This window comes from Astatotilapia calliptera, chromosome 23 (assembly GCF_900246225.1).
Source record: "Astatotilapia calliptera chromosome 23, fAstCal1.2, whole genome shotgun sequence".
NCBI lineage: Eukaryota > Metazoa > Chordata > Actinopteri > Cichliformes > Cichlidae > Astatotilapia > Astatotilapia calliptera.
Window position 1 is genome coordinate 27,136,664 of NC_039323.1, and position 14,218 is coordinate 27,150,881.

Sequence of the window (14,218 nt, forward strand, 5' to 3'; positions counted from 1 at the left end):
CTTAAAACTCCTCAGGCATGTTATTAGCCGCCGGTAGATAACATTAGCTGATTAGCCACAGAGCTAGTTGAAACCACAGGTGTCGCTGCTCTGTTTTCTGGATTTTAAAAATACATTTATTAAAGATACATTTCCTCACCAGCCGGCCGTCTGCGCTGCTCCTCGAGGTGTTCACGTAAAGAGGTCGCTGACACACGCGGTAGTGAGCGTGTTTAGACGCTGTCTGCTGCTCATTTCTGTAATGTTGACACGCTGAAGATCGTCCAACTGTCAGGAGGTCCCACTCCTCCGCGGGAGCGAGCCGGAACGAAGAGAGCGCGCCTTAAAGGGACAGCACACATATTTTTTATAGGACGTGTTGTTGGTATCACAAGTTGGAAGATTTCAGCTTTTGGTGAGAGGAGTCGCCTTCAGATCGTATTATCTGTCATATTAGCAGGCTTTCATAGGCGGGAAAGTGTCAGGGCATCAGTAGAAAGTTCACAGATTAAAATGTAACACATTGGACGAACATAGTCAGGCAGACATGTTTATTATATCCAAAAAACTAACAGTAAATACAGCACTGTGCAAAAATGAGCCACTTCTCACATCAGTGTATTTTTCTTGGAAAATGGGAAATAGCAATAAAGCTTAATTGAAACGTGCAGACTCTTAGGCAGCTTTGTTGCATTTCTTTAAGTAGTCTTCAGAAATAGTTCTCCAGGCTTCTCGAAGGACATTCAAAGATTTTCTTTGGATGTTTCTGCCTTTTGTTCTGTTCTCTGTCAACATGATCCCACACTGCTTCAATAATGTTGAAGTCTGGGTTCTGGGGAGGCCAGTCCGTGACTGATTGATTCACAGTGTGTTTTTCTTTCCAGGTATATTTTTATTGCATTGGCAGTATGTTTGGGATCATTGTCATGCTTTTTCCAATCGGACGCTTAAAAAATCTGAAGACAGCCTGGAGAACTATTGCTCAAGAGCACAAATTGTGGACTTTAAACCCTGGACCGCCAGGGCTTTTGCATCTTAGCCACCGGAGCACTAGATCCTCATGGTTCCTTGTGCAGGTTATCCACAACTTGAATCCAGAGTGAGGTAAAGCAATGTTTTTAACTTCGCAAGGGTAGTTTGAATCTAACTCAGTGTGGCCCCTTACCTAGAACCAATTGAGGAGACCAAGGGCAAAGTTACCTCTGACAACAGCACTTCTGGGATGCCTCTGGATGTGAGGTGTTTTGAGCATGCCCAAAAGCAGGAGCCCCTGGGGCAGACTGGCAGACTGTTTTTAAAACAGCATAGAAATAGGAATATTATGCTTTTCCTCACAAATGTCAGGTTTAAATGCCACACACAGTCCAATGGGCAAGCTTTAAAAAGAAACTACAACAGAGTGAGACCTCTTATTTGTTTCCTGCTCTCAGGCCCGGCTCAGCTGCTGCCGTTGTTGTGACAGACTCTACGGAAAGCGGAGGGCTCAGGATAGAAAGAACGCAAAGTCTAAAAAGGGGTCAACAAATACCCTTATACAACTCTTAATGACTTTAAAACAGTGACTGGCACTATTTCACAACAGGGCCTTTATATAAACTGGCTTTTGTAATATTTATATTTAAATACTGAAACATATTTAATTTCTCGATCGTGGCTCAAGAGTTGGGAGTTCGCCTTGTAATTGGAAGGTTGCCGGTTCGAGCCCTGGCTTGGACAGTCTCGGTCGTTGTGTCCTTGGGCAAGACACTTCACCCGTTGCCTACTGGTGGTGGTCAGAGGGCCCGGTGGCGCCAGTGTCCGGCAGCCTCGCCTCTGTCAATTTTCAATAATAAAATGAGAAAATGCACTAAATACAAATCCTGTAACATTAAAGTCTGTAGCCTGATCTATGGTATTGACTTCATTTTTTTTTTGCTACTTTCATTTTATAAAACAAAAGAAAAACAGAAATATAAAAGAATAATCTCAAAACACAAACCAATCGCCTCTGGCACCTAAAATATAAAGGGGAGGTTGAATAAAAAGAAGTTTTAAATATCAAACAACAACCATACACGTTATTTATCCTCCCAAATCAGAATCAATCTATACACATTTGAGTATCAGAAGATAAAAGTTGGAAATGTTTCCACAAACTGATAACAAATAACACTATCAGTGTGTTTTATACAGATATGTCCAAGGAAGATTTTATTTTCAGTTGGTGAAATTTTTTCATAAACTTTTAACTATGAACTATAATTACAAAAAAAATTGTGTTACCTGATATTTTGATGTATGTTTTGGTTTGTTTGGTTTTCAGTATTTAAATGTGTCACCCGAAGAGGATAAACAAGATAAAAGATGAATGTAGCTTCTAGGTCGGAAAAGTGAAGCCAATGTGGAAGTGCCTTAAATTGTTATTCTTACTCATGTCCAGCAAGAGGGCAAATCCTGTGGTTGCAGAAAGACTTGTGGTTGTTTGAAAGCTACACTTACTGCATAATTTATGAGTTACACCTTTCTAATACTGGTTTGGACCCTCTTTGCCTTCTGAGCTGTCTCATTTCTTAATGGCACAGATTCAAAAAAGTTGCTGGAAACATTCTTCACTGATTTTTGTCCATGTTGACATGGCAGCATCAAACAATTGCTGTGGATTTGTTGGCTGCACGCCCATGATGAGAATTTCCTGTTCCACCATATCCCAAAGGTCCTCTGTTGGATTGAGATCTAACAGTGATCATGTGAGACCGGACAGTGTGCGCACACTGTGTCTGAGGAGGATGTGCGGAAGTGCTTCAGGAAGGTGAACGCACGCAAAGCTACTGGTCCGGACGGGATTCCTCAAGTCATGCGCGGCTCAGCTGGCTGGAGTGTACACACACATCTTCAGCCTTTCCCTCTCTCTGTCTGTAGTCCCAGCCTGCTTCAAAATGGCCACCATTGTCCCTGTACCCAAATCCTCCACAATCTCCTCATTGAACAACTGGCGACTGGTAGCCCTGACCCCCATCGTGAGCAAATACCATCGTTCCCTCGAAGCTGGACAGGAAACTGCAGGATCTAGGACTGAGCAGCTCCCTCTGCAGCTGGATCCTTAACTTCCTGTCTGACAGACGGCAAGCGGTCACCTCATCCCCCATCACACTGAACACTGGTGCTCCACAGGGGTGTGTACTGACCTCTCCTGTACTCACTCTATACCTACGACTGCAAGGCCACTAACAACTCCAACATCATTGTGAAGTTTGCGGATGACACTACAGTCTTATCACCAAAGGTGATGAGACGGCCTACAGGGTGGAGGTCAGCGCCCTGACCCACTGGTGTCAAGACAACCATCTCACCTTCAACGTCGCAAAGACAAAGGAGTTGATAGTGGACTTCCGGAGGTGCAGAGAAGTACACACCCCCATCACCATCAACGGCGCTGCTGTGGAGAGAGTGAGCAGCTTCCGGTTCCTTGGTGTACATCTGGCTGAGGATCTTACGTGGTCAGTACACATAAACAAAACAGTGAAGAAGGCGCAACAGCGCCTCTTCTTTCTCAGGAGACTGAAAAGATTCGGCATGAGCCCCCGCATCCTCAGGACCTTCTATCGTTGTGCCATTGAGAGCATCCTCACTGGATGCATCACCACCTGGTATGGCAACAGCACCGCCTACAACTGCAAAGCTCTCCAGAGAGTAGTGCGGTGTTCTAAACGGCTAATTGGAGGTGAGCTTCCCTCCCTCCAGGACATCTGCAGGAAGCGGTGCCTGAGGAAAGCGGGGAGGATCATCAAGGACTCCAGTCACCCCAGCCATAAACTGTTCAGACTACTTCCATCGGGAAGAAGGTTCTGCAGCATCCGGTCCCGAACCGGCAGACTGAGAGACAGCTTTTTCCACCAGGCCATCAGACTGCTGAACCATAGACATAGACAGGCCATAGACACCTCACCTTCACTACTGGAACTTCAACATTATGCACTCCATACATTAATGCCACTTGTTTTGCACAATATCCAACTACTAACCTCTGTATATTTTATATATTTTGTTTTATTGTTTACTCTATTTAATTAGTAAAATATGTATACACACACACACACACACACACACACACACACACATACGTAGATATACATATTTAGTATACACATTCACTAATATGCATACACTCTTATATTGTACATATATTTATTCATAGAATTCTCAGATTTAGCCATTCTTATATTTTGCTTGTTCTTATGTTATTGTATTTTTGCCCACCTCTGTTGCTGTGAAGCTCGCACACAAGAATTTGACTCACATGTACTGTAACAGTGTACCTGCACATGTGATGTGACAATAAAAGTGATTTGATTTGAATGTTGCAGCAGAAATTAAAATTTATAAGATTGGAAAATGTTTTTCAAATCTTCAAATTTTGGTGAGTTGGTGTAAACTGGGAAGCGTATCTGTAACCGGAAGGTCGCCGGTTCGATCCCTGGGCTCTCTGTCCTGGTCGTTGTGTCCTTGGGCAAGACACTTTACCCTACCGCCTACTGGTGTTGGCCAGAGGGGCCGATGGCGCGAAATGGCAGCCTCGCTTCTGTCAGTCTGCCCCAGGGCAGCTGTGGCTACAACCGTAGCTTGCCTCCACCAGTGTATGAATGCGAGAGTGAATGAATAGTGGCATTGTAAAGCGCTTTGGGTGTCTTGAAAAGCGCTATATAAATCCAATCCATTATTATTATTATTATTAAACTGTAGCCTCAGTTTTGCTATTTTTAACTGACAGAAGTGGGATCTGGTGTGGTCTTCTGCTGCTGTTGAGATGCTCTACTGTATACTTTTGGTTGTGTGTTTTTTTGTGTTATTGTTGCCTTCAAATAAGCTTGAAGCAGTCTGGCCATTCTCCTTCGACCTCAGCAAGACATTTTCCCCAGGAGAACTGCTGCTCACTGGATATTTTCCGCAGTTCTCGTCTCAAGTTTGGGGTTCTTTTTGCGCTGCTTTGGGGGCCAGGCCTTGTCTGAGCTCTGGTTACCATCCTCAGATGAACGGCCAGACGGAACGTTTAAATCAGGAGCTTGAGGCCGCGCTCCGCTGTGTGACCTGTCATAACCCTGCGACTTGGGCCTCATATCTGCCGTGGGTGGAATATGCCCACAACTCCTTGGTTTCGTCTGCTACTGGGTTGTCACCGTTCGAGGCCTCTTTGGGTTATCAGCCGCCCCTGTTTCCGGAGGAGGAGGCTGATCTTGCTGTCCCCTCGGTCCAGCATCATCTGCAGCGCTGCCGTCGGGTCTGGTCTCGTACGCGGGAGGCGCTGTTGCGTGCTGTGGCTCGCCAACGTTGCTGTGCCGACCGTCGCCGGTCTCCTGCGCCCGTTTATTCACCGGGACAGAAGGTGTGGCTCGCCGCGAAGGACATCCCTCTCAGGGCATCCTCCCGCAAGTTGTCTCCTCGTTACATCGGCCCCTATTCTGTGGACAGGGTCCTCAGCCCCACGGCTGTCAAGCTCCGTTTGCCTGCTGCCTTGCGGATTCACCCGGTCTTTCACGTTTCTCAGGTGAAGCCGGTGGTGTCTAGTCGTCTGTGCCCGCCTCCGGTGCCCCCGCCTCCCGCCCGGCTCATTGACGGGCACCCTGCGTTCTCTGTCCGGCGCATTCTGGGTGTGCGGCGGCGGGGTAGGGGGCTGCAGTTTTTGGTGGACTGGGAGGGTTATGGGCCGGAGGAGCGTTCTTGGGTTCCTCGTTCTTTGATGCTTGACTCTGTGATGGTTTCTGATTTTCTTAGGTCACGTCGTGGGGCGGGTGCTGGTCGGCCGCCAGGTGGCGTCCCTTGAGGGGGGGGTACTGTCATGGTCCGGGTGTGTGCCAGTGTGTCTCCCTCCGAGCCGGCGTCTCCACCCCGGGGAGGGGCCTCAGTGTTTTTGCTCATCGCTTACACCTGTGAGTAATTTAGCCGGGGACTCATAAGGCCAGCGTACTCAATCTCTCTTCGCCAGATTCTCTGCTAACATCAGTCAGTGCAGGCCACCACCATCATTCCCTATGTATTTTGTGAATCACCTTGCCTCACTGTATGTTTGTCTTTTGTGCGCCTCTCTCTTAGCTACACCCAACTGTCAACCCCTGTCGAAGAGCACCTACTTGGATGCTGGACCATCTGGCAGTCCCACAGGCTATTACCCAGATTACCTACCTGCCTCTCTTCCTCCACGCCAGGAGTTTTTTGGATTTCACACCCGGACTACTTACCCCTCTACGTCATCTCCGACCTCCTTTGGCAAGTACGCAGTACGAAGGAGGATTCTGAATCAGCAACATATTCATATGTCTCCTTATCCGTATCTGAACATCTGCACTCTGTTACAGTGACCCCGACCTTTTCCTGGATCAAATGTGACTTGCTTTCCAGTCCAATCCCTGGAATAGCTGTCCTCTCTGACCCGGACCAGATCATTACTTAGTTTCAGTGGTGGAACGTCGTACTTGTCTACTCTCACCTTTTGTTTATGAATATTTGTGGAAACATTAAACTTTATTCTTAAAATCTACTTACGAGCTGTTCGGCGTCCTGCGTTTGAGTCCTGTCACTCGTCCAAAACGGTCTCGGCCGTAACACATGAAGCTCTTTTTGTAAGTTACGATCATTATTAGATTATCCTGGCTGTAGCGTCATCAGTTCCACTCATCACATCCAGATTAAAAATACATAGGTGGCAACAGTCAAAAGAGTCAGCTCGAGGTTTCGTAACAGGAATTCACTAACCAGAGAGCGACATCACAGTTGTTAGGTCCATCTTTGACACTGTTGAGGGCTAAAAGGCAGGTCAAACTGTTTCATATTTTTTGTTTTTGTTGGGAGCAAAGTTCAACTCCCTATTATTATTATTATTATTATGTTATAACTGTACACTTTGGCATTTCTAGTTTGGCCTGGTGTCAACACACAAACTTCCAGACTCCCTAGAAATGAAACGACTTCTGAGGCCTTTGGATGTAGCAACTCCAGAAATGCTCATTCATCTGTCACCCCTCTGCAGTCAGCACAGTCAAACTTAAGATTTAAGGTCCTCCAGCTCTCCAGTTCACTTCTCTCCTTCCCCTGGTGTCGTTTCCACTCACTGAGTAAGGTGGCACTAAAATCAGCACTTTAATCTGCTGATTCAGGCACTTTGCATGTCTGACTTCCAACCCCAGACATCACTTCATTCAAAATAGAGAAATAGAGTCAAGGGATGCTATCGTGCACCGCCTGATTGAAGTTGAGAAACTATTGACCTTGATGGAGTGTGTGTGTGTGTGTGTGTGTGTGTGTGTGTGTGTGTGTGTGTGTGTGTGTGTGTGTGTGTGTGTGTTTGGCCTCAGCAGACACTTATAATCTAACTCTGATCTTGGGAAAAGTGCTTACTTTCCGACCTCTTTCCCTTAAAAGGAATATTAACAGGAGCTTTGTGGAGAGGATTCAACTTGGATTTAACGCCATCAAGGAGCTAAAAAGGGAGCAATTTTTATAAGATGTTATATCTATAGTACTTTTCTAAGCTCCACAACAGAGGTTCTTTACTCTTTCAGCCTACTAGTACGTGACCACATTCAGTGGTCACGTACTAGTAGGTATGTTTGATCTGTTCTTCCTGTTGGCAAACTGGTTTACCTAAGAAAACTACAAAATCGGGGCCAGTATAAAAATTAGCCAGACATTTGTTCATGTCCTCTTTAATGTTCTCTTTTTTGCACAAGTCGAGGAGCATTTCAAGACACATTTCACATGTGACAAATAAAGAATCTTGAATCCTGCTCTACTACATACAGTCATGACAAAGTCTTACCTCACTGTGTCCATTCCTGAAACATCCCTCTGACATTAATGTGAAGATAATAAGTGAGTGAACTGTTCAAAAGACAGCATATAACCCTACAAACTACAGTCCCAATCAAAAGATTAAGACCACTTGAAAAATGGCAAAAAAATCATATTTTGCATAGTAGGATTTAAATAATGTAGAGCTTCAACATGCAACAAGAAGAAATGGGAGTGAGATAAAACCTTTTTTTGAGCATGCAATTTATTGAAAACAGTGCTTAAACTGAAACAGGCTTGCAGCTGATCAATAGTTTAGGACTACATTCCTTTAAAAGGCCAAATCTGTGCAAAAATGTGAATTCATTGTCATTTTCTGTCAGGTAGTCACACTGTCGTGATGTTCAGATGGCAAAGGCAAAAAAATTCCCTTTTTGAATGTGGTTGGGCTGTTGAACTGCATAAGCAGGGTCTCTCGCGCCATCGTTGCTGAGGTGGGACGCAGTAAGACAGTCATTTGGAATTTGTTAAATGAACCTGAGGGTTATGATGGACTTGAGCTCCATAACCTTCAGACGGCATCTGAGACTGAAGGGCTTCAAAAACAAAATAGCATCTTTAAAGGCCTCGTCTCCTTGAACGCCACAGAACTGACTGTTTGGACAAAAGAACAAACATGAGGCACTGAAAGGTGAAAGAAAGTTTTATTCTCTGATGAGAAAAAATTGAACTTTGATGGTCCTGATGGTTTCCAACGTTACTGGCATGACAAGCAGATCCACCTGAGATGTTTTTTACGCTGCATAGTGGAGGGGGCACCATAATGGTTTGGGGTGCTTTTTCCTTCAGTGGAACAATGGAACTTCAGGATGTGCAGGGGGGGTCAAATGGCCGCTGGATATGTCCAGATGTTGCAGAGAGGATCCCTCGTGACTGAGGGCTCTTGTCTGCATGGTGACGACTGGGTTTTTCAACAGGTCAATGCTACAGTATACAATGCCTGCAGGACAAGGGACTTCTTCCAGGAGAATAACATCACTCTTCTGGAACATACTGCGCATTACCCTGATCTAAATCGAATTGAAAATCTTTGGGGATGAATAGCAAGGGAAGTTTACCGTATTTTCCGCACTGTAAGGGGCACTTAAAATCTTTTAATTTTCTCAAAAATCGAGAAAAGATCTCGCATCAGAGGAGGCTGAAAATCCACAACAAACAGATGGTTCTTAGGCTCTATCGTCCTCGAAATGGGTAGAAGTGGTACAAAATGGATGGACCAACTCTGTACCAAAACACCTGCCTCGTGTGAGGCTCGAACTGACGACCTTCAGATTATGAGACTGATGCAGCTTGAAATGGATGCACAAACTCTGTCACGTGCTGTGCATCAAAGGACATCGCTTGCGTGAGACTACAAGTCACTACCACATAGACTTCTTGTTCCAACTTAACAGTCAGGCAAGAATGATTTCAAATTATCCCTCTCAATGGACCCTGTTGGCAAAGGAACTCCAGGCAACCTCCAGAGACTCATCTCGGGAGCTGCCGATAACCAATTATCAGCCCTTGCTCATCCGCTTCCAATGCAAAGACATTACTAACCCTACCTGGACAAAGTGTCCAAGAAGAAATAACAGGTAGGAGTCATTTGCCGGAGGAGCTCAGGGCCGCAGAGAACGTACGTGTTTTTAAGAACAGGCTCACGACTCACCTTTTTAATTTAGCTTTTACTTAGCGTTTATTTATTTTATGCTTATTTATTCTATCCTGTTATTTTATTATTAATTTAGGCTTTACCTAATATTTATTGATTTTATTCTTATCCATTTTTTAATCTTCTTACTCTATTTATATTTATATTTATATTGTATCCCGTTCTTATTTATTTTAGAATTTTACCCTGTATATAGCCTATTGTGGCATATCTCCAGTGTTTCCTTGGAGGGGGCTCTCTGCACCGGGGCTGTGATCGACCGTGGCTGCTGGGTCTCTGGGGGTCCTCTCAGCCTGGCTGGGGGGCTCCCTTGCCTCCCTCCTGCTGTGTGCCCAGCCTGGAGGCTGCGGTCTGTGACCGGCTCTCGGTGCAGACGGCTCCCTGTTATAGTGTTTCCTCACTTGGCTCATGTGAACCCAGCCCAATTTTTACTCTTTAAGTGTGCGTGTGTGTGTGTGTGTGTGTGTGGGGGGGGGGGGGGGGGGGGGGGAGATATGTGTGTATTCACATCATTTATGTTAATGAGAGTGTGGGGAGTGAGTTGGAGGGTGGGGTGGGCTGCTTTTAACTATGTAAAGCACTTTGTGCTACATTTTTTGTATGAAAAGTGCTTTATAAATAAAGATTGATTGATTAATTGATTGATTGATTTGGGAGCCAACGTGAGGTGTCCCGCAATTCTGACCTGAGAAAAGAAAGAGGAATTGTGGTGAAAGTTGGATGAAGTGGTTTCAGAGGGCCAGCACGAATCCATAGGGGAGGATCGCCTGCCACGTGTGAGTCGGATGGTTCTTATGCTTCAGAGTCCTGGACAAAGTGTCCAAGAAGAAATAACAGGTAGGAGTCATTTGGGAGCCAACGTGAGGTGTCCCGCAATTCTGACCTGAGAAAAGAAAGAGGAATTGTGGTGAAAGTTGGATGAAGTGGTTTCAGAGGGCCAGCACGAATCCATAGGGGAGGATCGCCTGCCACGTGTGAGTCGGATGGTTCTTATGCTTCAGAGTCCTGGACAAAGTGTCCAAGAAGAAATAACAGGTAGGAGTCATTTGGGAGCCAACGTGTGGTGTCCCGCAATTCTGACCTGAGAAAAGAAAGAGGAATTGTGGTGAAAGTTGGATGAAGTGGTTCCAGAGGGCCAGCACGAATCCATAGGGGAGGATCGCCTGCCACGTGTGAGTCTTGAAATCAAACAGATGGGAAGGCTTTCCACGGGCAATGGTAGAATGATTTGGATTGATCCCTGTTCTAGATCTCGCATCAGAGGAGGCTGAAAATCCACTACAAACGGATGGTTCTTATGCTTCAGAGTCCTCGAAATGGGTAGAAGCTGTACAAAATGGATGGACCAACTCTGTACCAAAACACCTGCCTCGTGTGAGGCTCGAACTCACGACCTTCAGATTATGAGACTGACGCGCTGCCTACTGTGCCAACGAGACTGACGGGCAACTGGAAAATGGACGATTTCTCGAAGCTGCACAGAAAAGAAATTCAGCTTGGATAAACAAAGGCGATTCCCCAGGTATTTAAGCCCTGAACGGGCTTTGGAGGTGAAGAGTGCCACAGGAGATCCTAAAAACGGTGTTTTGACCCAGCTCCGGCTTACCTGAAAGGGACAAGCGGTAGACAATGGATGGGTTGCCTTTGCCACGTACTGTGTATCAAGCGAGGCTCAAGACACCATCTTCCCCCAAAACGGACCGCTCTTCTTTTGTCTCGTAGTGCCGTCTTAAATTAAATTCCTTAATTACAGCCACATTGGCTGCACTAATAAGACACACGGGTTTACCAGCAATGTCTGTAAACATATATTTAGTCACCCACTGGCGCTGGCAGGGGACAATTCTAAGTCTGCCAATTGTGCCGCCGAATTCGCGCCACTGTACAAAGTCTCCTCTCAACAACATCTTGACTTAATGCAGATACGATGTCCAACCCAAGTTTGGTTTGCACAGACTTCTTGTTCCAAATCTTGATGCCGTCTGGCCGTGACCGAGAACAAACTTAATGCCCCCCAAGACCCCACGCATAAAGGATCTCTGCATTGGCCGGGAATCGAACCCGGGCCTCCCACGTGGCAGGCGAGAATTCTAGCACTGAACCACCAATGCTCACGGAAGTGACAGTTTTCTCACCGAATTCGTGCCATTGCCCAAGCGCTCCTCTCGAGGCGCAATGGAAACTATAGCCCGATACAGCCACGCGTCACTCATCAAGACAACTCTGTGGCACCTCCCTGATGGTCTAGTGGTCAGGATTCGGCGCTCTCACCGCCGCGGCCCGGGTTTGATTCCCGGTCAGGGAAACTGTGTTTTGACCCAGCTCCGGCTTACCCGAAAGGGACAAACGATAGACAATGGATGGGTTGCCTTTGCCACGTACTGTGTATCAAGCGAGGCTCAAGGCACAATCTCCCCCCAAAACGAACCATTCTTTGAAGCCGTCAACAAATGAAGCAGACTTGCCAGTTCTTCAAGCCCAGGATGGCCTGCCATCTTGAAGGTGAAGTGTGTGACAGGACATCCAAAAAATGTGTGGCCAAACTGCGCATCAACACATGCCTCGCGTGAGGATAGAGCTCAACACCTCCAGTTTTCGAGACTTACTCATGGCAGGCGACAATTCTACCGCTGAGCTAACAACCCTTGCACATCCGAAAATTGTCCCGCTGAATTCATTCCACTCTCCAAAGTCTCCTCTCAAGACGCTTAAAATGGATGCACAAACTCTGTCACGTGCTGTGCATCAAAGCACATCGCTTGCGTGAGGCTACAAGTCACTACCTTCTGATTTCGAGATTCACGGGTGGCAGGCGACAGTTCTACTGCTGAGCCACCAGCCCTTACAAGTCTGCCAATTGTCCCGCCAAATTTGCGCCACTCTACAAAGTCTCCTCTCAACAACATCTTGACTTAATGCAGACACGATGTCCAACCCAAGTTTGGTTTGCATAGACTTCTTGTTCCAACTTAACAGTCAGGCAAGAATGACTTCAAATTATCCCTCTCAATGGACCCCGTTGGCAAAGGAACTCCAGGCAACCTCCAGAGACTCAGCTCGGGAGCTGCTGATAACCAATTATCAGTCCTTGCTCATCCGCTTCCAATGCAAAGACATTCCTAACCCTACCTGGACAAAGTGTCCAAGAAGAAATAACAGGTAGGAGTCATTTGGGAGCCAACGTGTGGTGTCCCGCAATTCTGACCTGAGAAAAGAAAGAGGAATTGTGGTGAAAGTTGGATGAAGTGGTTCCAGAGGGCCAGCACGAATCCATAGGGGAGGATCGCCTGCCACGTGTGAGTCTTGAAATCAAACAGATGGGAAGGCTTTCCACGGGCAATGGTAGAATGATTTGGATTGATCCCTGTTCTAGATCTCGCATCAGAGGAGGCTGAAAATCCACTACAAACGGATGGTTCTTATGCTTCAGAGTCCTCGAAATGGGTAGAAGCTGTACAAAATGGATGGACCAACTCTGTACCAAAACACCTGCCTCGTGTGAGGCTCAAACTCACGACCTTCAGATTATGAGACTGACGCGCTGCCTACTGCGCCAACGAGACTGACGGGCAACTGGAAAATGGACGATTTCTCGAAGCTGCACAGAAAAGAAATTCAGCTTGGATAAACAAAGGCGAGTCCCCAGGTATTTAAGCCCTGAACGGGCTTTGGAGGTGAAGAGTGCCACAGGAGATCCTAAAAACGGTGTTTTGACCCAGCTCCGGCTTACCTGAAAGGGACAAGCGGTAGACAATGGATGGGTTGCCTTTGCCACGTACTGTGTATCAAGCGAGGCTCAAGACACCATCTTCCCCCAAAATGGACCGCTCTTCTTTTGTCTCGTAGTGCCGTCTTAAATTAAATTCCTTAATTACAGCCACATTAGCTCCACTAATAAGACACACGGGTTTACCAGCAATGTCTGTAAACATATATTTAGTCACCCACTGGCGCTGGCAGGGGACAATTCTAAGTCTCCCAATTGTGCCGCCGAATTCACGCCACTGTACAAAGTCTCCTCTCAACAACATCTTGACTTAATGCAGATACGATGTCCAACCCAAGTTTGGTTTGCATAGACTTCTTGTTCCAACTTACCAGTCAGGCAAGAACGACTTCAAATTATCCCTCTCAATGGACCCTGTTGGCAAAGGAACTCCAGGCAACCTCCAGAGACTCAGTTCGGGAGCTGCTGATAACCTATTATCAGCCCTTGCTCTTCGACATTAGGTGCGCCTTATGTATGAATTCTGCTTGTGCTTACTGACCTTGAACAGATGTGATACACAGCGCTCAAAAATCTGTCAAAAACTGTTTTAGTACAACTTTAGTAAGCTATGAAGCCGCACCGCTTGATTGATTGTCGGGGTATTACAGCTACCATAGTCAGGAGTAATCTGCTTCCAAAACTCTGTCCACTTCAGGTCCCAAAGCCAAACGAACACTGCAGCATCACTGAGAATTTAAAACTGTCTAATTTCTGTCATCTTTAATAAAATGATCAGTGTTGCTGCTTTACCAGGTGTACCAATTAATTTTAACATCCATGAAAACAGAATTTATTAAATTTAACAGAGATAGAAGTCAGCAGGAAGTTAGCTTGCCAACTTCCACCTAAACATGACATACCATGTTCAGACTGAGTGATTTGTGAAAAAATTAAAACGTACAGCTCTGCTATCACTTCCTTTTTCTTTTTTTTTTTCTTCTTTTTCTTTTTTTTTTCTCTTTTGCATAATTACGATTAAGGAACTGACCTCCCAG

General features: G+C 45.9%; 1 protein-coding gene and 4 non-coding genes across 9 annotated transcripts in view; 1 reads left to right on the forward strand and 4 right to left on the reverse strand.

Moving 5' to 3' along the window:
- The window catches only part of als2b (alsin Rho guanine nucleotide exchange factor ALS2 b), a 30,798-nt gene extending 30,495 nt beyond the window's left edge, over positions 1 to 303 (reverse strand). For all 5 annotated transcript variants that reach the window (XM_026158188.1, XM_026158190.1, XM_026158189.1 and 2 more), the window contains exon 1: positions 140 to 303. The gene's annotated coding sequence lies outside the window, so the exon portion shown is untranslated. The remainder of the gene's footprint in view (positions 1 to 139) is intronic.
- A 10,517-nt stretch (positions 304 to 10,820) lies between these two features.
- Positions 10,821 to 10,893, reverse strand: trnam-cau (transfer RNA methionine (anticodon CAU)). The gene has a single exon. It is a non-coding gene; the product is annotated as a tRNA-Met (tRNA).
- A 601-nt stretch (positions 10,894 to 11,494) lies between these two features.
- On the reverse strand, positions 11,495 to 11,565 carry trnag-gcc (transfer RNA glycine (anticodon GCC)). The gene has a single exon. It is a non-coding gene; the product is annotated as a tRNA-Gly (tRNA).
- A 122-nt stretch (positions 11,566 to 11,687) lies between these two features.
- Positions 11,688 to 11,759, forward strand: trnae-cuc (transfer RNA glutamic acid (anticodon CUC)). Its single transcript has one exon. It is a non-coding gene; the product is annotated as a tRNA-Glu (tRNA).
- A 1,185-nt stretch (positions 11,760 to 12,944) lies between these two features.
- trnam-cau (transfer RNA methionine (anticodon CAU)) lies at positions 12,945 to 13,017 on the reverse strand. The gene has a single exon. It is a non-coding gene; the product is annotated as a tRNA-Met (tRNA).
- Positions 13,018 to 14,218: the final 1,201 nt, after the last annotated feature.